The sequence below is a fragment of the Taudactylus pleione genome, unplaced genomic scaffold (genome assembly GCF_031769625.1).
Source record: "Taudactylus pleione unplaced genomic scaffold, aTauple2 ptg000201l, whole genome shotgun sequence".
Classification (NCBI taxonomy): Eukaryota; Metazoa; Chordata; class Amphibia; order Anura; family Myobatrachidae; genus Taudactylus; species Taudactylus pleione.
In genome coordinates, this window is record NW_028284603.1 from 4,450,753 (window position 1) to 4,477,865 (window position 27,113).

The following is a 27,113-nucleotide window of genomic DNA, read 5'->3' on the forward strand; positions in this document are numbered from 1 at the left end:
GCCCACGACACTCCCACTAAGTGGGGCTGATTCTTGTGAAGGCATGGTAGCCACCCAGAAATGCCCATTTCACAGAAAGTGTGGTCCATCAATGTGCATGCGCAAGTGTCAATGCGCATTATGCTGAAATCCACAGGAAAGTCATTTTTCCCACTTGATTCAGATCTGCCCCTTAGTGTGGTAGCTGGCTACCTCATACCAGGGGAAAACAGCCTAAAGCAGTTCCTCAGACAAGAGGCCAACTGTCCAGCATTTGGGAGGGGGAGGGGTGGAATGGTAATGATCCTCACAGACATAGGGATACATACCATTACAATTACAACCTGAAAAAAGTCATAGTACAATATACACTACCGTTCAAAAGTTTGGGGTCACTCAGACACTTTCATGTTTTACATGAAAACTGACTTGTATTTATTAAATGAGCTGCAAAATGAATAGATCATATAGTCAAGACATTGGCAAGGTTAGAAATAATGATCTTGCATATCATACGGTCAAGCTGCTCCCACAACAGCTCAATGGGGTTGAGATCTGGTGACTGCACTGGCCACTCCATTACAGACACAATACCATCTGCCTGCTTCTTCCCTAAATAGCTCTTGCATAATTTGGAGGTGTGCTTTGGGTCATTGTCCTGTTGGAGGAGGAGATTGGCTCCAATCAAGCGCTGTCCACAGGGTATGGCATGGCGTTGCAAAATGGAGTGATAGCCTTCCCTATTCAAAATCCGTTTTACCTTGTACAAATCTCCCACTTTACCAGCACCAAAGCAGCCCCAGAACATCACATTACCTCCACCATGCTTGACAGATGACGTCAGGTACTCTTCCAACATCTTTTCACTTTTTCTGCATCTCACAAATGTTCTTCTTTGTGATCCAAACACCTAAAACTTCGAATTTGTCTGTCCATAACACTTTTTTCCAATCTTCCTCTGTCCAATGTCTGTGTTCTTTTGCCCATATTAATCTTTCCTTTTATTGTCTAGTCTTAGATATGGCTTTTTCTTTGCCAATCTGCCTAGAAGGCCAACATCCTGAAGTCGCCTCTTCATTGTAGATGTTGACACTGGTGTTTTGCGGGTACCATTTAATGAAACTGCCAGTTGAGGACTTGTGAGGCCTCTATTGCTCAAACTAGAGACTCTAATGTTCTTGTCTTCTTGCACAGTTGTGCACTGGGGCCTCCCACTTCTCTTTCTACTATGGTTAGAGCATACTTGTGCTGAAGGGAGTAGTACACACCGTTGTAGGAAATGTTCAGTTTCTTGGCCACTTCTCGCATGGAATAGCCTTCATTTCTAAGAAAAAGAAGAGACTGTCAAGTATCACATGAAAGTTCTCTTTTTCTGGCCATTTGGAGAGTATAATCGAACCCACAAATGTGATACTCCAGATGTTCAACTAGCTCAAAGGAAGGCCAGTTTTATAGCTTCTCTAACGAGCAAACCCGTTTTCAGCTGTGCTAACATAATTGCACAAGGGTTTTCAAGGATTTTCTAATCATCCATTAGTCTTCTAATGCACTTAGCAAACACAATGTACCATTAGAACACTGGAATGATGGTTGCTGGAAATGGGCCTCTATACACCTATGTAGATATTTCTTTAAAAAACAGATGTACCTAACCCTAACCTCCTCCCCTAGTGCCTAACCCTAATCCCCCCCCCCTAAGTGCCTAAACCCAACCTCCCCCTGGGGGTGTCTAACCCTAACCCCCCCTTCCCCTAGCCTAACCCTAACACTCCTGGGGGGGTGCCTAACCCTAAATCCCCCTGGGAGCCCCTAACCTAATCCACCCACCCCCACGGCTGTCCATGCCCGCTGCCTGGCTCACCTTCATTTAGTATGCTGGGCATCGGGCTCCCGGCGTAGGGATGATAGGCATCAGGATTTCGCCGCCTACCATTAGACCCCTGCCGAGATTTGACAGTCGGGAAGCTTCCTGACTATATCCCGTCTGGGGAACCTCACAGCATCTGCCCTTTAGAGAGATGTGGGCTCTCTATATATGAACATAATGACACAAAAGGGGGAAAAGGTGGAAGCGCTCAGAGGTTCTGGATAAATACACTTGGATAGATATATTGAAAATAAAATACAATTTATTATACAATAGTTATTAGTCACAAAATTAAAACTAGTAGATGAAAATTGTTATTAAGAAAGGTGGAAAATCTTGGTAGGATTATAGTTTACAAGGAAAAGATCTTTTACATTTAAAATTCCATGCTATTGGCAAATAGTTACAGTATAGCACATATTGTTACAAAAAAAAGAAACATTAGTTGCATATGAAGATAAAAAGGAGACAGTTGCAAAGAAAGAAAAACGTAAACCAATAATGTCAGCTGTAATCTAGAGTCAGTGTGTGGACTCGTATGTAAAAACTTTTCAGGAATCATAAGAAAAGTCTTGCTTTTTTTTCCTCTCTCTGGAATAGTCTGGTAATATGTCTTCTTTCATTATTGAAAGAAAGCATTCCCAGTTAGAGGTTTTGAATTATGAGCGAATACACAAAGTGAAGGTGGATAAACGTAGTGGATATTAACCCTATGAAACACGGATGTTGAATGTGATCCAGGAATATTATACTTCACTGAATTTCAATATTAGAACATTATACCCCGGAGGGTGCGCACTACCACAACTACTTTATTTTATATAATATGGGGGTGGTCAGATGCGCTCTTACTAGGGGGGGTTGCAGTGTGTGTGGTGGTTGTGCTGGTGTACCTTGTTGGAGAAAGAATGGAGACAGACAATGGTGGGTGGCCAAATCGTTTATTGAGCAGGCACAATGCTACTCTGATGAGGTCCTTGGGGGTGGGGAGGGGGGGGGGAGGGGGGGGAGGGAAGGTGTTGGTGGACTGGCTCTGGGTGGGAAGGTGGGTGGACCCTTTCAGGGGGTTCCTTGCCATGCGGTTCTGGCTACTTGAGAGAAATATGAGACGTTTTGAAAACTAAAATCTGGCTAACAACCAAATTTTTCATAGAGAAAACATGCATTTATTAATACAGTGATAATTATCACTGTATTAATAAATGCATTGTTGTTTTTATATGAAAAATTTGGTTAATAGCCAGATTTTGTTTTTCAAAAATAAAATGTGGAGAGCTGTCAGTGGGGATCAGGGGGCTGCTGGATGATTTGTGCAGGCGGGACAGTGGATTGACATGCCCCACACACCCCTTTCAAAGTGCCTGACTCTACCTCTGATGCCTGAGAGCTGTTAGCGGGAAGCAGGGGGCCGAGGGGTAGAGAGGGGATAAGTGCAGACAACAGCTGGCGCAGTACTGGGGAGCAAGGAGGGGGTCAGGGGCAGGAAGTACTGGGGGTAGGGAGTGGGCATGAATAGATGGCAGCTAGGGCAGTACTGGGGGGCAAGGAGGCGGTTAGGAGTAGGGAGAGGGTAAGGGTAGATATCAGATAGATATCAGCTTGGGCAGTACTAGCAGTACATGGAGGAGGTTAGGGCCAGGCAGTGCTGGGTGCAGGGAGGGGGTAAGGGTAGATAGAAGGGCAGCTTAAAAGTAGCAGCAGCAGGGACATCATCTCCATCCCACCACCACAAACACCAGCACTACCACTTTGCCAATTGGTGGTATCCCCTTCTGGTCGCTTGCCTGCCCTTCTTAACTGTTAGCAGCAGCCGCTCCTCAGCCCTCCCACACCTGACACAGCACCACCAGTGCACCAAACCAACCCCCACCCACTTACTTCAATTATCCTGGTCAGAGAGTGCAGCCACATGGGCAGACACCGTCTTCTCGTCACAGCTCCTCATGTAGCCGGGTGCCTGGTCCACTTTCACAATATGCTGCCCGGGTGCCTCTGTGTTCTTGTAAAGCCAGGGGCCATCCTCACACTGGGTGCTGCTGGGGCCCGCCTGTGTAGCCGGGGGACCATTTGTATATCTGTAGTGCTGGGGGTTGTCCTCTCGCCGGGGACTGCCTGTGGTGCTGGGGGTTGCTTGTGGTGACTGGGGCCATCCTCATGCTGGGTGCCGCCGGGGGATGCCTGTGGTGTTGGGGGATGTTTGTGTCCCTGTGGTGTTGGGGGATGCAGCATCCAGGAGGTAAGGTGCTAAAGGTCTGGTTTCTCCTCCACTTTGTATAGTCCTCCCTGGCCAGGCCAGGGAGACATCAATCATTGAATAAGGAGCCAGAGTATTAGTCAGTGCAGCGCGACCCCAGGAGCCCAACCATTGTCAAAAGTGAGTCCACGGTCCTCATATTCTTGCAATCACTGGCGAGCCACCATGCCTGCAGCCGCGAGCAATGGGTTGGCAACCGCTAGTCTACAGTCTTATGAGCCTTCTGAGAATGTGCAGGTACCGTGTTATTGGGTGTAGCTAATAATTGATTAAGTGTCCTGTTGTAGGCGGGGTCCTGCGCGGTGGTGTTTAAAGTGACTGGATACTTACCTACCGGTAGGATTTGTGGGTGGTGCGCCAATATGTGTAGAGTGGTGTGCTCTGCTGGTTCAGTAGTTGGAATGCAAGAGATGCAGGATGCTTTGTGGAGGAGGAGAGCTGACTGTCCTGGTTGGTGGATGTGCCCCACGAGCCTGTGGGGTCTTTGGATGTCCGTATGCTTTGGGTGTCCACATGGAGTATGCTGAGTACGAATCCCCATAAGCCCAATGACTGTTGTCATTCGCTAAAGGGTGGTCGGCTTGGGCTGGCTTTGGGGGTGACCCTCCTCTTCTGCGAACAACTCCATGTCGCGTTGTTGGTGTGAGGCCCCAGTGGTGATGGATACTGGAGCTGTAAGAACTGGTCCAGGGCTGGGTGCCGGTTGCTGAAGGTGCTGGCGGCTCCATGTGTTAATCCCGTAGTACAGTGTCTGTGTACTTTTGAGTTGGTTGCTGTGGGCAGAGAGAGGGGGAGGTAGTGCAGACTGACACCGTCGGCCCCAGATTCGGGTGTAGGTGTGTCCTGGTAGAGGTATGATGGGTGCAAATTGTCACCAACGCGTTTCGGTGGTTATAGCCGTCTTCAAGGAGGTTACTGAGAGGGCAGTGTGGGTGTCGGTATTTGAACCGTACTTCCGGGTGTGGGGGCGGGCACGTGATTCAAAGTTAACCAATGGTGAAGGGGCAAGTGGGCATTGTGTAGTTGTGATGTGGAATGTGCGGGAATTCCATGTATGAACCAATGGGGAAGAGGCTGGGTGGGGAGCTTACGGGCTTGGTGTGACAGTGTGTGGAGGATGGTGTGTGCTGGGCAATGAGGGGGAGATTGTGTGTGCTGGGCAATGTGGGAAGAGGGTTTGGATGGTGGTGTGTGAATGATGGACTGTGGTGTGGCGAATGAGTGTGTGCACGAAACTATAGTTCCGGGTATGGGGGCAGGCACATGACTTGTGATGGCGAATGGTGAGGGGGCAGGTGGATAACATAGGGATATGTACGGGGTGTAGTGTTAGGGGAATTCGAAGTGACATGTTTACTGCTAAAGTCAATGGAGGAGAGGCTAAATGGGGGACTGATGGGCTTATGTTGTTTTGGTACGGGAGAGTCGCATGACGGGGGAGTGTGTGGACTGGCCAATAAGGAGAGAGTCTGGATGGCAGTGTGAATGTTGAGCTAAGGACTGGGTAGGTGGGGTCCGGTATACCATGACCAGCGGATAGTGTTTGCATGTCTGTGAGCGGAGATGTTATGACTGGAGGATGGTGGACAAAAGCACTGAGCCGGAGTGGTAACCGGGGGATATGGGGTGTTTATGATGATGTTGTTGAAGTTGTGTGGGTGTATGGGAGTGTGGGATTGGTGAGTGTTCCGGGTACGGAGGCATTGTGGGGTGGTGTGCAGTATGCTATGGGTGGGGGGTGGTGCGCTGGGGGCCAGGAAAGTGGGGATAAGGTAGGGGAGTGGTGGCTGGGTTGCAGGGGGTGTGTGCTAATGAGTGAGAAGTGTTTGTTTTTCAGATGGTGTTGAAAGTGGGGGGGTGGGTTGGGTGGAAAAAATATGAGATATGGTAAGAACTTACCCTTGTTATCTCTATTTCTACGAAGTCCATAGGGTTCCACAGGATACCTTGGGGTATAGGTGTGAGGTCAGTCACAGGGCACCAAAGAGTTAAGCTTTCAGCCTCCCAGGATGCACTAGGTCCCCCTCCTATACCCCGCCCCCGGGCCAAGGCACCTCAGTTAGTTACCAAGCCATAGGCCGGAGGAGGAGAAGGAAGAGAGAGAACAAAGATCTGGACACATACAAGAATCACATTCTCACCAGAGGGAGACGGAAAACCGGTGACCAGAGCAAAGCCCATCTGCAGCACAGGTGCGACAGGGCGGGAGTCCTGTGGAACCCTATGGACTTCGTAGAAATAGAGATAACAAGGGTAAGTTCTTACCATATCTCATATTTTCTACTTCAGGGTCCATAGGGTATCCACAGGATACCTTGTGGATGTCCCAAAGCAGTATCCTTTAAGGGTGGGGACGCTCCTGTGCAGAAAGGAGAATCCGCCGCCCGAAGGAAGCATCCTGAGAGGCGAAGGTGTCAAACCTGTAATACCTCACGAAGGTATGGACAGAAGACCACGTAGCAGCCTTGCAGATCTGAACTGCCGAGGCACCACGTCGAGCTGCCCACGAAGGACCCACAGACCTAGTGGAATGAGCCTTCAGAGAAGGAGGGACCGGTAGGCCTTCATGAAGATAAGCTTCAGAAATAGCCATACGGATCCAGGCTGCCAAAGTTTGCTTTGAAGCAGGCCAACCCTTTTTACGGAAGCCATAGAGGACAAACAAAGCGTCCGACTTCCTAAACGAAGAAGTGCGGTCAACATAAGTCCTTAAGGCCCGCACAACATCCAAAGAGGCCTCACCCACGGAAAGACCCGGTGAGTTAAAGGCCGGAACAACTATTTCCTCGTTAACATGAAACTGGGAAACAACTTTGGGAAGAAACTCGGGCCGAGTGCGGAGCACTGCCCTGTTCCCATAAAAAACCAAGAAAGGGGGTCTACAAGAAAGAGCCCCTAACTCAGAAACACGTCTGGCCGAAGCAATGGCCAGAAGGAAAACAGTCTTAGCTGTTAGCCATTTAAGATCCACTGAGCCCAGTGGTTCAAACGGCAGTCCTTGGAGAGCCCTCAGGACCACAGCCAAATCCCAAGGCGCCACAGGTGGAACAAAGGGCGGCTGAATGCGGAGAACACCCTGCATAAAGGTGCGCACATCCGGGATTGTAGCAATCCTACGGTGAAACCAGACAGATAGGGCCGAAACCTGTACCTTCAAAGAAGCAAGGCGAAGCCCATGATCTAGTCCCGCTTGCAGGAAGGCGAGAATCCGAGACAGACGAAACTCCCGCGGTGCATAACCTCTCGGTCGACACCACTGGAAGAACGTATGCCACACGCGATGGTATATCCTCGCGGAAGACGGTTTCCGAGCTCGTAACATGGTACACACCACAGAGCTGGAAAACCCCCGGGACCTCAGCATGGCCGTCTCAACAGCCACGCCGTCAAAGACAGCCGAGTCAGGACCGGGTGAAGGCAAGGACCCTGAGACAGAAGGTCCGGTCGTAGCGGCAACCGCAGAGGAATGTCCACGGACAGACCCTGAAGGTCTGAGAACCAGTGCCGTCTGGGCCACGCGGGAGCTATCAACAGGAGCGTCCCTCCTTCCTGTTTGAATTTCCGGATTACCCGTGGAAGAAGGGAGACCGGAGGGAACAGGTATGCGAACCAGAACGTCCACCGGACAGACAGAGCATCCACCAGAGACGCCCCTTCGTCTCTTGTGCGAGACCCGTACACCGGCAACTTGTTGTTGTGCCGGGACGCCATGAGGTCGATTTCTGGAAGACCCCACCTGTCCACCAGTAGTTGAAAAACATCCGGGTGCAGGGACCATTCCCCCGGATGAACGTCCTGGTGACTTAGAAAGTCCGCCTCCCAATTTAGCACTCCCGGGATGAAGACCGCTGATATGGCCGGAAGATTGCGCTCCGCCCAAACCAGGATCCGAGAGACCTCTACGAGAGCCGCCCGACTGCGAGTTCCTCCTTGCCTGTTTATGTAGGCCACGGTGGTAGCGTTGTCCGACTGGACCTGCACCGGGCGACCCTGGAGAAACCGCTGTGCCTGCTGGAGAGCATTGAAGAACGCACGGAGTTCCAAGATATTTATTGGAAGTTCCGCTTCTGTCGGCGTCCACCTGCCCTGGAACAAGTGTGGACCCGAAACTGCTCCCCAGCCCCGAAGACTGGCGTCCGTTGTCAACAGGACCCAATTTGGAACCCAGAACGGACGTCCCTTGTTGAGGTGGGTCGTCTGTAACCACCACGCAAGGGACAGGCGAACCTCCTGGGTGAGCACAATCGTCTGGGACTTCAAAGACTGAGTCAACCCGTTCCACTTGGACAGGATCAGGTGCTGCAGAGGTCTGGAGTGAAACTGGGCATATTCCACCATGTCGAACACCGACACCATGGAGCCCAGTGACCTCATCGCCGAGTGTAAGGACACCCGGCGGCTGTGCAGGCAACTGCGCACCCTTGACTGTAAAGCAGAGATCTTGTCCTCCGTCACGAAGATCCTTTGCTGTCCCGAGTCCAATAAGGCTCCAAGATGCAGAATCCTCCGAGACGGGATTAGAGTGGACTTCTGCCAGTTGATTAGCCAGCCATGCCGTTGCAGCAGTGCAATGGTCAGGTCCAAGTGGCGTAACAGGAGCTCTGGAGATCCTGCCACCAATAACAGGTCGTCCAAATACGGCAACATGCGGACTCCCTGCAGCCGCAGAGAAGCCGCCATGACCGCCATCACCTTGGTGAAAACACGTGGTGCTGTTGCCAGGCCAAAAGGTAACGCCCGAAACTGGAAGTGGTCGCTGCGGATTGCAAACCTGAGGAACTGTTGATGGCGCCAAAGAATAGGGACATGCAGGTAAGCGTCCTGTATGTCCAATGACACCAAGTAGTCCCCAGGTTCCAGCGCCAGAATGATGGACCGTAGGGTCTCCATCCGAAACTTCGGGACCCGCAAAGACTTGTTGAGTGCTTTGAGGTTGAGAATCGGACGATATGACCCATTGGGTTTCTGTACCAAAAATAGATTTGAATAGAAACCCTGGCCCCTCTGGGAGAATGGAACCGCCACTATAACTCCAGCCTGGAGCATAGTGTGCAATACCTTCCGCAGCTCCGTAGCCTTGTTCCGGTCTGATGGGAGACCCGTGGTGAAGAAGCGAGCCGGGGGTCTGTGCCGGAAGGAGAGGGCGTATCCGTGGGAAACCACCTCCAGAACCCAAGTGTCTGTCGTAGTGGTCGACCAACACTGGGCGAACTGTAGCAGGCGGCCTCCCACCCTGGGATCCCCCAAAGGGAGGCCCGGACCGTCAGGCCGCAGGCTTGTCATCTGGCTTGGGGGCCGGACGTCTGGTACTCCATGCCTGCTTCCGGGGCTTGACCGATTTCTTAGGGCCAGCCTGTCGAGGAAACGACTGTGGTTTGGGCCTGCCCTGGGCCCTAGATGACCGAAAGGACGATGGTCCCGAACCAGAAGGAGCAGCGGCCGACGGGAGACAAGCAGATTTGGCTGCCGCCAGCATGGCCACAATCTTATCCAGATCCGGACCGAAGAGAACTTCTCCGGTAAACGGCAACGCTTCCAGACCTTTCTTGGAATCTGCGTCCGCCTTCCAGGATCGCAGCCACAAGGTGCGACGAGCAGCTACCGCTGCTGAAGAAATTCTAGACACCAGAGTACTAATGTCTAGAGCCGCCTCGTTGATGTAGGTGGCCGAATCACGGAGATTGCCAATCAACTCCGCCTGATCGGCCGGACAGTCGGATTCAAAAGAAGCCTCTAATGAATCCGCCCAGCTCTCCATCGCTCTGGCAACCCAGCAAATGGCCATAGCCGGCCGTGCTGCCCCCCCTGCAAGGGAATAAGCGGACTTCAGGCAGATTTCTACCTTGCGGTCCGTAGCATCCTTAAGGGAGGACATGGATGGCATCGGCAATGTGGCACTACGGACAAGACGGGTCACGTGAGAATCCACCTGTGGAGGGGATTCCCACTTAGCAAAATAATTATCCGCGAACGGATAAGCCACCGCCAGGCGTCTCTGCGGCTGGTATCTTTTGCCAGGTTGTTTCCACGCCTCCTCTAAATGGTCCACCAACTGACCCGAAAGAGGAAAGACTGTGGCATCGCCCTTCACATCTTTGAAAAAGGCATACTTAGATTTAGCCGCTGGGGGAACTTCGTCCTCAATCACCAAGGCTGTGCGGACCGCCCGAATAAGTCCAGGAATATATACTTTGGACTTAGCATCAGCGTCCTTAGTATGGAGAGGTTCCTGATCGTAAGGATCAAGAATCTCCCCATCATCAGACGTCCCTTCGTCATCCTCATAAGGAGCGGACAGAGACGCCACCAGCCTTTTATGAGGCCGCATCACAGACTCCCCTTGCAACACATCCGACAAGTGCTGTACAGAACTCGTCAGGGAGTTAACCCACGCTGGCTCCTGAGAACCCGGGATCGGGGAAATAGGGAGACTGTGGGGTACCACCAATTGTCGTGGGAACCCCTGCATGGGTGACGACACCACAGACTGCTGGGACAAACCCATCGGAGTAAACGCGGGCTGCGGAGCTAACTAGCCCACTAAAGCTGTTAACGCCTGAGCGAAACAAGCCCAGGGCGGCTCCTGTACCGGTGCTGTAACCGTAATAGGCCGCGCCATGGACAAACACTGCTGGCAAAGGCCCTCCGCGCTACCCTCCCCCTCCGCTAACGGTACTTTGCACGTGGTACACTGTAGCCGGAGGGGAAAATCACTTTCAGACATGATGGCACCACGTATGTGACCTCTCTCACCAATTAAGTATTAAATAGGCGAGAGACCACCCTGCAGCACCGCACCGCAAGGGCTTTAGCAGAAGAACAGGGACAGTAATAAAGCTGACAGTTTAGAGAAGAAAAGTTACAGGCAGCAGCGCTAGCACAGTCACATACAATGCAGAGAAATAACAATTCCTGCACTAACAGCGCTGATCACTCAACTACACAGACACAGGGCCTGGTAGGACACAGCGCTGCATACACAGACCTGACCACAGCGGAGGAGAGGTATGCGGGGGGACCCAGACCACGATGCTTCCGTCCAGCGCTTCCAGCAGCGTTCACCATGCGTTCTGGAGAAGATGGCCGCCGAGGAGCAGAGAGGAGGCTGGCCTGGGGGAGGAGCGCTGCCACAGGACCAGTCGGCAGCATGCAGAGAGGGCTGTGTGCAGCGGGGGAGGCGCCGGCTGTGAGACAGGGAAGGCGCGCTCCCCTGGCATGCATTTAACCCCTGGGACGCCGCAGCGCTACCGCTCTGCTGCGGTCCGCTGTCCCAGGGGGTAGTGGAAGCGCAGGTTGGTCGCCTGGCTCCACGCTGCAGCCAGTCCCCAGGGAGCCCCCTGCCTGGGGACTTAGGACCATGTGATCAGCGGGGACCCACCGCGGGACCCTGCTGCTTACCTCTGTCCCCCTTGAATCCGGCCATGGTCCGGAGCATCTGGGGTCACCGCTAGCTGTGACCCCAGACGCCCACCAGCATCCCCGGATCAGTACCGGCGTTCTGGTACCGGCGGGGTGTAGGGAAGACAGCATGGACGTCAGGACTGACTGTCCATGCTGTTCATCCAGATGTGCAGCCACAGCTGCATGAAGAATAAGCTTCAGGGGCTCTTCTAGCCCCCACTCCAACAGGTGCACCCGACTCCGGCCGGGCACCAAACTAAACTGAGGTGCCTTGGCCCGGGGGCGGGGTATAGGAGGGGGACCTAGTGCATCCTGGGAGGCTGAAAGCTTAACTCTTTGGTGCCCTGCGACTGACGTCACACCTATACCCCAAGGTATCCTGTGGATACCCTATGGACCCTGAAGTAGAAAGGGGGGGGACAGATAGGCGGGAGGGGTGTATGTGGACATGAAGGGGGTGTGTGATTGGTGTGTGGTGGGGGGTTGTAGGGGTGGGGTAGGGAGGTGTGAAGTTGCATGCAAAGGTCGGTATAAATGAGGGGGCAGGAGATTGCTGCAGTTAGCTGGTAGAATTAATTTAGTTACGACGGATTTCACCTCATTGTCTATGTTGAGGCCTTTGGGTGTCAGGGTTTGGAGCGTGAATATCCACCTGAGCTCCTCTTTGTTAAGGATTCTAATGTGGTCGCCACCCCTCCAGTTTTTTTTCACATGTTTGATCCCTGTGAATCTGAGGCCTTGAGTTTTGCCGTGGTGGTGGTCGCTAAAGTGTATGGGTATACTGTGATTGTCTGTTTGTTTGGTTATATTTCTGAGGTGCTCTGCGATTCTGGTTCTGAGTGGTCTGATGGTCCTTCCTATATATTGCTTATTGCAGGGGCATTGTATAAGATATATTACATTTGTGGTGTTGCACGAGATGTTTACCTTTATATTGTATGTTTGTCCTGTTTGGGTGGATGAGAATGATATAGCTGGTGTGGTGTTTCTGTATTGTAGGGTTTTACAGTCTGTACATGTACCACAATGGAAGAAAACTTCCGTGACTTTTGAACTATCCAGGGTGCTTTGTGTTAAACTTGGGGGTGGGATGTGATTGAAGACCAGTTTGTTGTGCATTTTGGGGCTTTGCGGTATATTACCTTGGCCTTGGCTGGCAGTATGTCGGCGAGTTGTTTGTCTTTCAAAAGAAAGTGCCAATGTTTATTGATTATTTTTCTGATGTGTGTTGCATGGGTATTGTATTGTGTGATGAAGGGGGTGTGGTTGTGTGTGTTCTGTGGTTGTTGTTTGTATTCCAAGAGACGTTTTCTGTCTTCCTCCCCTAATATGGCCGCTGTTTCTTATAATTTCTCTGGTTTGTATGCCTTGTCAATGAATTGTTGCTTGAGTGTTTTTGCTTGTTCCAGGTAGTCTGTGAGTTTGGTGCAGTTTCATCTGATGCATTTGAATTGTCCTGTGGGGATATTTTCAAGCCAATTGGGATGATCACCACTGCTGGACAGAATGTAACTGGATCTGTTTGTTTTCAATAAAGATTTCAAGGTCGAGGAAATTGACTGAGGTTTGTCTGTAGTTTGGTGTGAAATTGAGGTTTCTATTGTAATTGTTGATGTACTGAATAAAGTCAAGAAGTGTTTGAAGGGGTCCTTTCCATATGCAGAGGATGTCATCTATATATCTGGTCCATAGGACCAAGTTCGTCTCCCAGTCATGCCCTGTCCAGATGTGGGAATCCTCCCATCTACTCATGAACAGAATTTTATAGTAAGGACAGGGTACCTCTGTCTGGAGTTGTCACAGGACTGATACCTTGACGTGTTTCTCTGCCTGTTTTACAATGGCAGTTTCCTCAGAAGGGTTTTTCTTAATAGCAATTTTCATCTACTAGTATTCATTTTGTGACTAATAGCTATTGTACTATATAATACATTGTATTTTATTTTCAATATACCTACACATGGGCAAACCATGTTGCACTGCAGGTGGGACAAATTTGAAATTTATAGAGAGATTAATATTTGAGGGGCGTGTCTTATATAAATTGCAGTGTAAAAACAAATCTATCCAGAATTTGTGGGCTACATGCAAAATGACCCAGTGTTTACCCTGAATGCAAAATATATATATATATATATATATATATATATATATTTGCACTATTGATTCCTACCAATCTATACACTCTAAATGTCGCTAAATAGGCTTATAGGTCGCACAAGAATTAATTGCTTGCCAGACTTGGATTGTGGTTCCGTAGCACATAAAGATATTATTCACCAAAAAGCAGATGGTTACACGCTGCGATCTAAATACAATTAGCGCAAAAGATTATACATAAACAAGGTACAGTCAACACATTACGCAGGCGCTCTGGATCCAGATTTCTGGCATCAAAAGTGAAGACTCCGTCAACAGAAAGAATATGATGACTGACTAGCAGGTTCAGGGAGCTTGCATATAAACCTTTGCAGGGATAGGCAATACAATAGAACAAGTTGGCATAATCCCATTGGTTCTTCTTCCTGGTTCTCCTGTTATGATGTAGTTCATAGGTCAGTTTGTATTGTAGACACTACATACAGAGATACATTCTAACCTATAATTCATATCTTGCGAATGCCTGCTGCAATCTCCTTGCCGATGGAACCGGAAGTCTGCAAATAAACAGTGGTTTAGAATAGCACCAAACACAGTCTGCTTATCATGTACTAAACCTGAGATCTTAAATACAGTCGCTTCATTACATAATTAATAATGAATAAACCTTGAATATTAACCTTAATGCTAGGGAACCTTTTTATGTAAGTGTGCAATGTGTACTCATTCACACAAATTCAATTGTGCATATCAGTGTCTGGGCTATATTTCAATTGCCACAGCCATACTTGTCTGTATGCAGAGCTTCTCAATTTATATGTAAAACACTCACAGTATCCTGGTGTATATATTTTTTAATTACTTTTCTCAGACATGTATACAGAAGCTGTTTCTCATTACTAACTAAACCCTGCATGAATATTTTGTTTGTTAGTGTGAGAGTGTTGTATATTCACTATTTAGTGTTGTGCGAATGTGTGGATTTGTGCGCACACTGGGTGCGTGCGCAAGCAATGGTGCATCATGGATTGTACCAACATAAATCGGACAGCGGATGACCAAATCATCCGATAACAGTTGAATTGCGGTCGCATGCAATTATTCGACTTTGACAGCACCCAGGGCCGGCCCTAGCCAAAAATTTTTGTAAGCGAGTATATTTTTGGCACCCCCCTATGCAGTGCCCCTTTTACAGTGCCCCCAGTAGTGGTCCCCCTGTGCAGTGCCCCTTGTGCCATCAGTAGTAAGCCCTTTATATAGTGCCCCCAGTAGTACTCCCCCTATGCAGTGCCCCCAGTAGTGGTACCCCCTATGCAGTGCCCCTTATATAATGCCCCCAGTAGTAGTCCCCCCCATGCAGTGCCCCCAATAGTGGTACCCCTTATGCAGTGCCCTTTAAACAGTGGCCCCAGTTGTAGTCCCCCCCTATGCAGTACTCCCAGTATTGCCCTTTATATAGTGTCCCCAGTAGTGGTGCCTCGATGCAGTGCCCCAGTGATACTTTCCCCCTTGTAATGCCCCCAGTGGTAGTCCCCCCCTTATAGTGGTCCCCCCTTATAGTACCCCTAGTAGTAGTAGTAGTCCCCCCCTTGTTGTGTCCTCAGTAGAGATTCCCCCTCTATGCAGTGCTCCAGTAGTAGCCACCCCTTTGTAGTAGTCCCCCACCTTTTAATGCCCCCTGTGGGGGTTCCCCCCCTATGCAGTGCCTCAGTAGTAGCCACCCCCTTGTAGTAGTCCTCCCTTTGTAGTAGTCCCACCCTTGTTGTGCCCCAGTGGAGGTTCCCCCCCATGCAGTGCCCCAGTAGTAGCCCCCCCCCCCGAGTAGACACACATGTAATTACCTGAATCCCCGCTCCCGCTCTGGCCTCCACCATCCGCTCCTTAGTCCATCCTCCCGGGCCTGGTCGCTCTGCATTATGGGAGAGATGTCATGACGTCTCTCCCATTACTCACTGCGGGACCCGGAAAGCTCCAACCTGGCTCAGTAGCCAATGAGAGTCTGACTGACTCTCACTGGCTGCTAATCAAAACAAACACACAGCTGCCGGCGCCTGCGGCTGTGTGTTTGTCACTGTGTAGTGCTCACCGAACTCCGTCCGGTCAGAACTACACGCGTAGTACAGTCTGCCTGCGGCCCGCATGGTTTCACCTGAGGCGCCCTCCACTATGTGGTGCCCTACTCAGCTGCGCACCATGCGTAATGGTATGACCAGCCCTGTTTGCACCCCTTGTGTTGCAACATGGTTTGTCCTTGTGCATAGTTACTTGCTCTTTTTTGTTAATTTTCTTTACTACTAACTCAGAATCAGGCCCTATGTTTAGCTGTACAAATGACATACAGTATCGCCTAGTGTGTACCCAGCTTAACCTTCCTGTGCAGATGTGATCGGTCTTACCCACAATAAAAGAAATGCGTGTGACTAGCAAGATCAGAGGCTGATTTGTCTTTTTAAAGGAATTCAAGGGGGTGGGATGGGAGCTAAGTGACAACCCACTTGCAGGGTTAAAATTCCATGACAAACTGTGAACCATATGCCTGATTCACTACCGATCGCAACTGCGATTATGCACACAATTGACCGATTGTTGCGTTCTGAGCATGCATTGCAGTGCGCGAACTGGCCACTGCGATCAGGACTGTGATTGCAGTCACTACGCAGACCCATCACAGAGTGATTGACAGGAAGTACCATTTGCGGGTGGTGATGTGGGGGTGGTCAGCGACATGCAGGCATGCCAATGCCTTTGAACACCGTTGCAGGGGCGTGCATATATTAGGCACACCGATGCCATATGCAGCTTGGGCTTTCACTACATGTGATGACAATTTGCAAGTGTGCGTGAGGCTCCGATTGTACTTGATGTTACCGATGTTTTCACAGTCTTGCTAAGAATTACGGATGTGTGTAAGTTAAGGTGGGCATCCTATTGTTGTGCCTAAATGGCATAGCAATCACAGTGAGACTGCGTGCGTATTGCAATCGTGATCCTGGCTGAATTCAGGGCCTATGCCTCACCTTTACCACTGTGTATTTTATGTTATTTCAGTTTAATTTTAAACTTCATTTTAATCATATGTAATTTTCATATTACATGTCTTAGAATTCTATGTGCTCTCTCATCTCTTGCATTTTCTAACTGTCAGTGTACAGGCTGTGTTTGAAAAGTGACAGTTATGAGCTGATTGGTTGGTACTTTATCTCCATCCAGGGCTTAGTACATAGACCCCTGCATCTCTCTCCACTTTATCTCTCTGCAAGCTTTTATAAATCTCCCCCTTGTGAGAGCATAATCCCATAAGTATAAATTTACTGGTCTCGACATATTTCACAGGACTGTACAACCAGATAAGGCAGGAAGCGGGTCTGTCCCTTCCCATATTTCCATTAGAAAATATAAAATATGACATATCTCTATTTATACTTTTATATTGCCTCATCTTATCCAAAATATGGCCCTTTTATATATGCCGATTAGTTATACTGTACGTATGCAGTGGACAGATTTCTGGCATCACTCTGTGATATTTGTACCCATATAATATATTAAATGTTACCTTGCTGTAAGCGCCTGTGCAAATCACCAAGTGCTAAGCATCAGGCTTTCTTGAAATTTAAAATGATCAACGTTATGAAAATAAGTAGGCATTTTAATCAGTTGCCATGGTAACAAGTAATGTAGGTAAATGCTAAGCACATATAAGTAATTACTGCAACACAAAAAAATAAAACAAATTGATATGCTATAATTATATATATGGAAACAAAATTAGCTGCAGTGCTTCTTTTCATGTTAATTGTATACAACACTTTAAATATGCATCCTATATAGTCTGAGTATACAGTCAATGCAAACAACGTTAATGTGTGTGATTTACAAATGCTCTCCCATCACTGTTTGGAAAAAGTACTGTTCCTAAATATGATTATACACTGAAAGTTACTCACCTACAGCATAAATGTTTACTGCAAGGCGCCATTATTATAGTGATAAGGGATGCAGTCAGGAAGCCGACAGTAGAAATGCCGACTGCTGACTTCCCGACTGTTTAATCCCGGCAGGGGACTAATGATAGTGTTGAAATCCTAATGCCTATCATTATCCCTACTCCGGGTGCCCGACCCCTGGCATACCGAACAAAGGTAAGCTGGGTGGTGGGAGCGGGGGGGAGGGTTAGGTTTCAGAGCTCCCAGGGGGACTTAGGGTTAGGCATCCCCCCGGGAGGGTTAGGGTTAGGCTATGGGAAGGGGGAGTTAGGGTTAGGCACTTACAGGGGGGGGAGGGTTAGGCACTGGCGGGTTAGGGGGGGAGAAGATTAGGGTTAGCCAGTATACTTACCGACCGGGATTTAGATGCCTGCCGGTCTTCTGATGTCGGGATTTGAACCGCCGGGCATAGGTCCAGCGGTCATTCATACCAATCCCAGTGATAATTGTTATTATAGATATAAAGTGTAATGAGAACAACGTAAAACGTCTTTTACACAGCTTTTTATATCATTATTAATACAGCTGGATCTACAGGAAGGTATTAATGAATGGAGCATATGGGAAAGATTTCTGGACTGCACAACCTGACTATATATATAATGGGAGGTGCTACCTGATGAGACTAATTGCAGGCACAGAAACAGACAAATCTCAGGTGCACAACTCCAAATTATTAATAATATATATAAATGCAATAAAATTTTGCAATCAATAGAGGTTTTTAGCATAATCATGGCCAAGCTTATGGGCCTACCCACCATATCCAGGTAACCTCTTTCAGGTAGGTCCCTAACATACTAGGGTTCAAATCGAGAGCGCAGGACCCCCAAAAAAAACGCCCCAGCCAAGCCACCACCATAGTAAGAAAAGTGCAGTGTAAAGAGATAGTTAGGAGCAGCTACAGCTGCATATAAAGAATGAAAATAAAAAAGTGAAGTGCATATATATTAAACACACAGTGAAGGGTTAAAATGTGTTATAATGGAAAATGTGTTATAATGCAGTGCCCTGAGACAAATCAGCCAATGCAATCCAGGGGGACCCACACCCCAAAAATGAACCAAAGTTGCACTACAGTATATAACTTTTAGGACTTACCTAGAATTGTGCCTAATACAGTGTGCATATACATTACCATACTACATGCTTTTAAACCTCTATTGATTGCACAATTTTATTGCATTTATATATATTATTAATAATTTGGAGTTGTGCACCTGAGATTTGTCTGTTTCTGTGTCTGCAATTAGTCTCATCAGGTAGCACCTCCCATTATATATATAGTCAGGTTGTGCAGTCCAGAAATCTTTCCCATATGCTCCATTTAATGTGCTTTACTGCACTTCTGAGGGAAATGAGACGCCCTCATTCTGGACTAGCACCCTACCTCATTGGTTTAAAAGCATGGAGTATGGTAATGTATATGCACACTGTATTAGGGACAATTCTGGGTAAGTCCTAAAAGTTATATACTGTAGTGCAACTTTGGTTCATTTTTGGGGCGTGGGTCCCCCTGGATTGCATTGGTTAATCTGTCTCAGGGCACTGCATTATAACACATTTTCCATTATAACACATTTTAACCCTTCACTGTGTGTTTAATATATATGTACTTCACTTTTTTATTTTCATTCTTTATATGCAGCTGTAGCTGCTCCTAACTATCTCTTTACACTGCACTTTTCTTACTATGCTGGTGCCCTGGGGCGGTTTTTTGGGGGGTCCTGCACTCTGGATTTGAACCCTAGTATGTTAGGGACCTACCCGAAAGAGGTTACCTGGATATTGTGGGTAGGCCCATAAGCTTGGCCATGATTATGCTAAAAACCTCTATTGATTGCAAAGTTTTATTGCATTAATATATATTATTAATAATTTGGAGTTGTGCACCTGTGATTTGTCTGTTTCTGTGCCAGGTATTAATGAATGCAAGGCTTGTGTGGGCTGACCTTTCCACATGTACACCTACTAAGGTCATGCTCATTTGCATACCAATTATGGGAATTCATAGCATGTTCTGAGGTGGTACACCAATGGTACACCAAAGCAAATGTCTTGTGCAAATAAGAATGATATCACAAAGCCCGGTCCATTACCATAAAATTAATTTAATGTTTTTGTCACAGAAATATGTGGGTTATTTAACTCTTTACACTCTGATAGGATCTCAGTGGCAGTATTTTATTCACAATATGGCAATTGTAGTGAGCAACCAGGTAAAATATATAGTTTCTTACCTGTTAAGCTGCATACACACACAACGATTTTGTTACCAACGATTTTATGAACGATTTTCTGTCAGATTATCTGTCAGATTTTTTAAAGTGTAATGAACAATTTTTTTGAACTACAAATGATTTTTGCATATTCCCTTAATGAAAATAGTTCAGTTGGTCAGTCTGTCTGAACTACAAACGTGAACGCGCATGACCGATAATCATTCATCATTTTAACTCAGAAAGTGAACGATTTTTTTCAACGGTTGAACGATAATCGAAAATCTTTATCGATAATCGTTAAAAAAATCATTGTGTGTGTATGCACCTTTAGACATCAGGTTCAACAGGTGACAGATACAGCCTAGAACTCAGTGAACACAGGGTAACCAGTTCAATCCGAGGTCAAGTTCGAGATACCCAGCAGAGGTTTGCAGGGAAAATACAATCTGAGAACAATTTTCCAGATATCAAGCAAAGTGTTTACAGGGCACAAATAGAAGCTGGGCACAGACAGTCCAAGGGTCCCAGCAAAAACACTTTGGGGGGCTAATGTTATAGGGTGTGACTTCTAGCCACTGTGGGAACCCCTGTGAGTCTTCCCGTCAAAACCAAGTTGGTTTTGCCTTTAAAATGATTGCCGCTTTAAAAATACAGGAAGATTTGCAGGAGTTTCCGCAGCAGCTGCAAGTCGCACCTTATTACATAAGCCCCCTGGTCTGAATCGGAGTTAGATGGATCTCTATGCATGGGCACAAACAGCAAATTTCCGCATTTTGCGTATATCTGTTCTATTATGACTTAGGGCCAGCAAGGAACGCAGTTGCTTATACGCATGCAATCGGTTGATTGTTGCGTACTGCGCATGCATATGCATCACAGTGTGCGTGAGCGAACTGGCCACTGCAATCGCATGCATATGCATCACAGTGTGCGTGAGCGAACTGGCCACTGCAATCGGGACAGCGATCACAGAGAATACGCAGACCCATGGCAGAGTGATTGACAGGAAGTGCCGTTTGTGGGCGGTAACAGGGGGGTGGTCGGGTGGATGCAGACGTGCGAGTGCGTTTCAACGCCATTGCATGGGCGTGCATAAATTATCCACTGTGATGCCAGATGCCGCCTGAGGCCTCATAGCGTGCGCTGGAGTAAGAAATTCCTGAGTAAGGTCTGGGCTTCAGTAACTGTCCGATGTTACCGATTGTCTCTCTATGTTGGCCAAGTATACGGATGTTAGTAAGGGAAAGTGGGCGTCCTTATGTCAGGCTGTGATCGCAATGCAAATAAGCAGAATAGCGATCCGTAGTGAATCAGGCCCTCAGATGGAAATTGGCCTGATCTGTCTTTCTGTAAAATTTCAGTGTATTTTTTTTAAAAAACCTACTATGTGTGGATTTATCCCCCTCAACCAGGGGGCAGATCGGGCAGGGTTGGAGGGCAATTAATGCGATTACCCCACGCGTACCACATGTGGGGAGAGGAGACTGCAGGCAGCAGCCTCCCTGGACCCTCTGCAGTTCAGCAGTGTGGGCTAGGCTGGGAAGAGAGGCGGCTGCTGCTGCTGCTGAACTTCTCCAGCCGGCCTGGGGCCTTTCAGCAGGCCCAGGTAAGTAGTACCTGCACCCAGTGGCGTAAAAAACAGCCCCCGCAGACCGCGCGTTGGCTTGGTGGCGCTGGGGGCCGGATTAAGGGGGGTTCAAAGGGGCTGTTGCTACAGCACAAAACGTCGATTATGATCCAGCAACTGTGAACGCCGGCCTCTGAAGAGATCAGAGGCTAAAGAAGGCTCTGATCTCTGCAGAGGCCAGCGATCCCAGTGATGCAGTACGCGGGTAACGTCATGACGTTACCCGCGATGTGAGGAGCCTTTGCACCTGCTCGATCCAGTTAGATCCATTTAGCGGCAGAGGCAGTGACATCGGGAGCCCTGACGGCATGGAGCCAGCGATACCCAGCGTGTTAAGGTAAGTACTGCACAGGGATGTGGGGGGGTCACTGGGGGCTGTTCTGCACTGGAAGGGGGCACTACATAAGGGGCACAATTACAGGGGGCACCAATACAGACGGGCACTACTACAGGAAACACTTCATATGGGGTACAACCATAACTGGCACTTCATAATGGGCACTACTACAGGAAGCACTGCATAAGGGGCACTACTAGTTTGGTTCACTGCATAAGGGGCACTACTTTTGGAAGCGCAGCATAAGGGGCACAACTACAGGGGGCACTGCATAAGGGGCACTACTACTTGGGGCACTGCATAAGGGGCACTACTACAGGAAGCACAGCATAAGGGGCACTACTATAGGAAGTGCAGCATAAGGGGCATACTACAGGAATCACAGCATAAGGGGCACTACTACTTGGGGCACTACTACAGGAAGCACAGCATAAGGGGCACTACTACTTGGGGCGCTGCATAAGCGGCAATACTACAGGAAGTGCAGCATAAGGGGCACTACTACAGGAAGCATAGCATAAGGGGCACTACTACAGGAAGTGCAGCATAAGGGGCACTACTACTTGGGGCACTACTATAGGAAGCGCAGCATAAGGGGCACAACTACTTGGGGCACTACTACTTGGGGAACTGCATAAGGGGCACTACTACAGGAATCACAGCATAAAGGCCACTACTATTTGGGGCACTGCATAAGCGGCAATACTACAGAAAGTGCAGCATAAGGGGCACTACTACAGGAAGCATAGCATAAGGGGCACTACTACTTGGGGCACTGCATAAGGGGCACAACTACTTGGGGCACTGCATAAGCGGCAATACTACAGGAAGCACAGCATAAGGGGCACTACTACTTGGGCCACTGCATAGCCGGCACTACTACAGAAAGCACAGCATAAGGGGCAATACTACAGGAAGCATAGCATAAGGGGCACTACTACTTGGGGCACTACTATAGGAAGCGCAGCATAAGGGGCACTACTACTTGGGGCACTACTACTTGGGGAACTGCATAAGGGGCACTACTACAGGAATCACAGCATAAAGGCCACTACTATTTGGGGCACTGCATAAGCGGCAATACTACAGAAAGCGCAGCATAAGGGGCACTACTACAGGAAGCATAGCATAAGGGGCACTACTACTTGGGGCACTGCATAAGGGGCACAACTACTTGGGGCACTGCATAAGCGGCAATACTGCAGGAAGCACAGCATAAGGGGCACTACTACTTGGGCCACTGCATAGCCGGCACTACTACAGAAAGCACAGCATAAGGGGCAATACTACAGGAAGCATAGCATAAAGGGCACTACTACTTGGGGCACTGCATAAGGGGCACTACTACTTGGGGCACTGCATAAGCGGCAATACTACAGGAAGCGCAGCATAAGGGGCACTAGTACAGGAAGCATAGCATAAGGGGCACTACTACAGGAAGTGCAGCATAAGGGGCACTACTATAGGAAGCACAGCATAAGGGGCACTACTACTTGGGGAACTGCATAAGGGGCACTACTACAGGAATCACAGCATAAAGGCCACTACTATTTGGGGCACTGCATAAGCGGCAATACTACAGAAAGCATAGCATAAGGGGCACTACTACTTGGGGCACTGCATAAGCGGCAATACTACAGAAAGCGCAGCATAAGGGGCACTACTACAGGAAGCATAGCATAAGGGGCTCTACTACTTGGGGCACTGCATAAGGGGCACAACTACTTGGGGCACTACTACTTGGGGCACTGCATAAGGGGCACAACTACTTGGGGCACTACTACTTGGGGCACTGCATAAGCGGCAATACTACAGAAAGCACAGCATAAGGGGCACTACTACTAGGGCCACTGCATAGCTGGCACTACTACAGAAAGCACAGCATAAGGGGCACTACTACTTGGGGCACTGCATAAGGGGCACTACTATAGGAAGCGCAGCATAAGGGGCACTACTACTTGGGTCACTGCATAAGGGGCACTACTACAGTAAGCACAGCATAAGGGGCACTACTACAGGAAGCGCAGCATAAGGGGCACTACTATAGGTAGTGCAGCATAAGGGGCACTACTATTTGGGGCACTGCATAAGGGGCACTACTATAGGAAGCACAGCATAAGGGGCAATACTACAGGAAGCATAGCATAAGGGGCACTACTGCTTGGGGCACTGCATAATAGGCACAACTTCTGGGGGCACTGCATAAGGGGAACTACTACAGGAAGCACAGCATAAGGGGCACAACTATAGGAAGCGCAGCATAAGGGGCACTACTACAGGAAGCACAGCATAGGGGGCACTACTACAGGAAGCACAGCATAAGGAGCAAAATTACATGAAGCACAGCCTAAGGACCAGAAACTTTTTTGGCGGGGGGGAACAAAATTTATAGTTATGCCACTGCCTGCACCACCCCTCTCGACACCCACTGGAGAATAAGTAATTGCTTTCTTTCTGGAATATTCCTATATGTGATACATAAATACTACATACAGGGTCTCCTAACAGAGCAGGAGATTACATGTGATATGCCAGCACTTCCTATTACCTAGACACCTGGGACTGAGACACCTGATGAATAATACTAATAATAAACAGTCTCAGGGGGAGATGTACTAAACCTTGGAGAGTGATAATGTGGAGAGCGCTAAAGTACCAACCAATCAGCTCCTGTCACTTTACAGGATCTGTTTGAAAAATGACAGCTAGGAGCTAATTGGTTGGTTCTTTATCTCTATTCACTTTATCACTCTCCAAGGCTTTGTACATCTCCCCCTTAGTAAGGAGTGAGTGCCTGGATTCCCCAATACATTACTTTCATATTACAGTAGCATGTTTTATACTGTACACTCACATCTATACCAGGTTGTGACTATACTATCAAATACCTACAGAGACATACAGTAGATATGGTGCTTTGTGTTGTTAGTTGTGCAGCACCACTACTGTGACTATGGCCCTCATTCAGAGCCACTCGCTAGCGGCAGTACGCTCGTTCCGAGCGATGTTCGCACATCTGCGCATGCGTACGGATCGTTATACGCATGCGCGAACCAGTCAGTGCGGCCGAAATTCATGTGCTCGCAATATAGCGAATGCCTGCAATTTTGAGTGACAGAATGAGGCGTATGTGGGTGGTAACAGGGGAAGGTGCTTGAAAACGGGGAGTGGAGATCAGAACGCAGGCGTGCTTAAAGGTCAAAACGGGCGTTTTATGGGTGTGCATAATTAATACAGCAGCGTCATTGACCACGTCACTGGGTTATTTTATAGCCAGAACTGCTCGCAAGATTGTGGTAGCAAAAACCAACCACAAGAATAGCGAGCAGTTCATACGCTGGTCGATGTACTCGATTAATCTAATAAATAGCGGACATGACGTATGGTGCGAGCGGCCAGGGGGCGTTTTTAACAAATAAACGAGCGTATGTTTTGCTCGCTCGTTCAGACTTAGAGGTGTGAACAGACTGCAATTTGCGAACGGATCATTTGAATAGCCACCCCTTGTTTTTGAACGAACGACCGCAAATAGCGAACGGCTCTGAATCAGGCCCTATATCCCCTGTGTCTTTTATCTTCATATATTATTTGGTGACATTTGACTACATATCAGCTGTAACTGATCTGGTGGCAAAACACACAGTGGGGGAGATGTATCAAACATTGGAGAGAGATAAAGTGGAAAAAGATAAAGGTCCTGATTCAGACCCGCAGGCAGCTCGCAGGGTCTGTGGTCATTTTTTTTTTCCTCTCCTGCCGCTCGCAAAGCTGCGAGCGACCTGGAGACCGTCGCGATTATCATGACCATCGGCCTTGCGACAAGATCCTGTGGTAGGGTCTAGGCTGCCGCAAGGCCGAGTGGACTTACTGCTCTAATAGAGCAGGAAGTCCACTACTGACATCAGTAGTGATATCAGTAGGTCATCCCACAAACGCCAGGCATTCCTAAGGGAACGCCTGTGTTTGTGCAGCCACCCCCCCTACCCGCCTACAAGACAGGGCGAACTGTCACTCACCAGCAACAGCCGCCCCGTCTTGTAGTGAGCACCGTAGCAACTGAAGTTCAGTCGCTCGGCGGGGCCATTGTGGACTACAAAGCAGCTGCAACTGATCTGTGCTGTACGCTCGTGAGTGGCTCTGAATCAGGCCCAAAGTATCAACCAATCAGCTTCTAACTGTCATTTTTCACAGCCTGTAAAATGGCAGTTGAACCTTTTGGTACTTTGTCTCTCTCCAAGGTTTGATACATCTCCCCCAAGAGATCGTGCTCTCATTATGATTTTAATACTAGGGATCACCAAACATCATCTTCAACTTCTGTAAAGTGTCACCTACCCCTATAAATGCAGCCTGGTCCTCATCCTGATGAAAACAAACTAGGGGAAGTCATGCCCAGACCTGAGAGTGACCTTATGCAGTGCCCCCAGTAGTAGTGCCACTTATGCAGTGCCCCCAGTAGTACCCAATATATAGTGCCCCCTTATGCAGTCCCCCCAGTGCAGTGTCCCTTGTGCTCCCAGTAGTAAGCCCCTTATATAGTGCCCCCAGTAGTAGACCCCCCTATGCAGTGCTCCAGTAGCAGTCCCCCTATGCAGTGTCCTTTATACAGTGTCCCTAGTACTAGTCCCCCCTATGCAGTGCCCTTTATATAGTGTCCCCATTAGTAGCCCCCCCTATGCAGAGCCCCCAGTAGTGGTCCCCTGATGTAGTGCCCCCAGTAGAGGCAGTGGCGGATCCAGGGGGGGGGGCGATCAGGGCGATTGCCACCCCTACACACACCACTAAACAGCTGCTGCAGGTCAGAGCCCTGGAGGTAGTGCTCGTCCTGCAGCGCAACTTGTATTATGTGCGGCGCCAAGTCAAGGTGGAGGAGGCACATGTCCCTGGTCCCCTACCCCACAAGCACACATTTATTATCCCGGTCGCATAATTGGCTGTAGGTGGTGGGCCGAAGGCACAGTGGTGTCGGGCCAGAAGTGGAGCATGGGTGGATCAGAGGAGGGAAAGCTAGGAGAGGACAGACAGCTAAGGAAAGAGCAGGAGATAAAGCTAAAACATGGAGGAGAGAGCACATGGGACATAGGAGAGTGGGGGGTATTTCTGTTTGGTTGGGGGATCTGGAATGAGAGTCTTGGATGAATATAAGTGCAGCCGCTGGCATAATAATACAGAACCTCCAGACCGAGTTCAGCAAAAGACGGAATTGGATCAGCCAACGGCACCAGAACCCCTGCAGCCAACTGTTTTGAAGTTAGTGTTTGTGTGAGTGTATACAGTTAGTTGACATTTTTTATTTGATTTCACAGTGTATGTATGTGTGTATATGAGGAGAGAAGTCAG